We start from the raw sequence: 1421 nt of genomic DNA, 5'->3' as shown, positions 1-1421 counted from the left end.
CTAATGAAGACAGTCAATGAAGTGTGTCCTCCAAATGTAAACAACAGAATAAAATGCTAGAGCAATTTGACTCTCACTCTCTCTCTCTCTCTCTCTCTCTCTCTCTCTCTCTCTCTCTCTCTCTCTCTCTCTCTCTCTCTCTCTCTCTCTCTCTCTCTCTCTCTCTCTCTCTTTCTCTCTCTTTCTCGGTTAGAGGTTCAAAGCTAGCCCAGACAGAAAAGTCTTGGAGATTCTTTGGTGGGAAAAAAATGTATATTTATAATTGGCCAGCTTGATTCAGTTTAGATTATTCCAATTTTGTTGGCAACATCTAAAGCATCGTAATCAGGAGCCAGTTGAACATATGCCTTCTTCTCTCCATCAGGTCTGATCAGGGAATTGACCTTAGCCACATCAATGTCCTAGAGCTTCTTCACAGCCTGTTTGATCTGATGCTTGTTGGCCTTAACATCCACAATGAACACAAGTGTGTTGTTGTCTTCTGTTTTCTTCATGGCTGATTCAGTGGTCAGGGGGAACTTGATGACAGCATAGTGGTCAAGCTTGTTTCTCCTCGGAGCACTCTTCCGAGGGTATTTGGGCTGTCTTCGGAGGAGTCGTAGCATCTTGGGCCGCCAGAAGGTGGGTGAAGTGCGGATCTTCTTCTTTTTGTGGCTGTAGACACCTTTCAGCACTGCCTTCTTGGCCTTCAAAGCCTTTTCCTTGGCTTCAGCTTTAGGAGGGGCAGGAGCTCCCTTCTTCGCTTTCGGCGCCATCTTGGTGAAAAGCATCTTTGAGATTCTTATCTTCAGTTAACCACCAAAAAGCCAGAAGTGGTAGTATGGTTCAGACAGTTAAGCACCAGCCTTGAGTAAAAAAAAGCCAAGTCAAAGCAAGAGGCCCTGAGTTCAAGACCCAGTGTTAGTGTGAGGGCATGCACGTACACACACACACACACACACACACACACACACACAGAGATTGTTTCTTTCTCCTCCTAGTTCCTGTGTTTCTAGTTAGCATAGGAAATACACCTGGTAGCACACATAATTGGCCAGTTGGGTTGTCTGGGGTAGCTGTGCGGGTGCTTTCTGGTTCTCAGCCCGGTCATCTGTTGATGGGATGTTTCGTGGGTGGGAATCCTCCCCAGATTCACTGTGAATCGGGTGTTCTTGGAGACCAAATTTCCCAGGAGAGGTTGGAGGGATGGTGGTCAGGAAGAATCTTTCAGGCAGACAGACAACCGTTGGAGGGGAGGCGCGGTTGCTTCTGTTGTGAGGTCTCGGGTAGGTTCCCAAGCGGCCGCCTGTCCTCCAAGGGAAGTCCCTGTGGTTGCATAAAGCAGTTCCCCGTAAAAGGAAGGGGTGTTTAATTACACCCGCACAAATGGAAACCAGGGAAGTAACACAGAAAGCCTCTGAGCCTCCCAAGCGATTTCACTT

The 1421-nt window shown here is 47.6% G+C and overlaps 1 pseudogene; it reads right to left on the bottom strand.

Moving 5' to 3' along the window:
• Positions 1-236: 236 nt before the first annotated feature.
• Positions 237-755, bottom strand: LOC138827321 (large ribosomal subunit protein uL23 pseudogene; annotated as a pseudogene).
• Positions 756-1421: the final 666 nt, after the last annotated feature.

The sequence above is a fragment of the Dipodomys merriami genome, unplaced genomic scaffold (genome assembly GCF_024711535.1).
Source record: "Dipodomys merriami isolate MVZ:Mamm:240054 unplaced genomic scaffold, mDipMer1.0.p SCAF_154, whole genome shotgun sequence".
In the NCBI taxonomy this organism is placed as follows: domain Eukaryota; kingdom Metazoa; phylum Chordata; class Mammalia; order Rodentia; family Heteromyidae; genus Dipodomys; species Dipodomys merriami.
The sequence above is the reverse complement of the archived record's forward strand: the minus strand, read 5'-3'. Positions and strand labels throughout refer to the sequence as shown.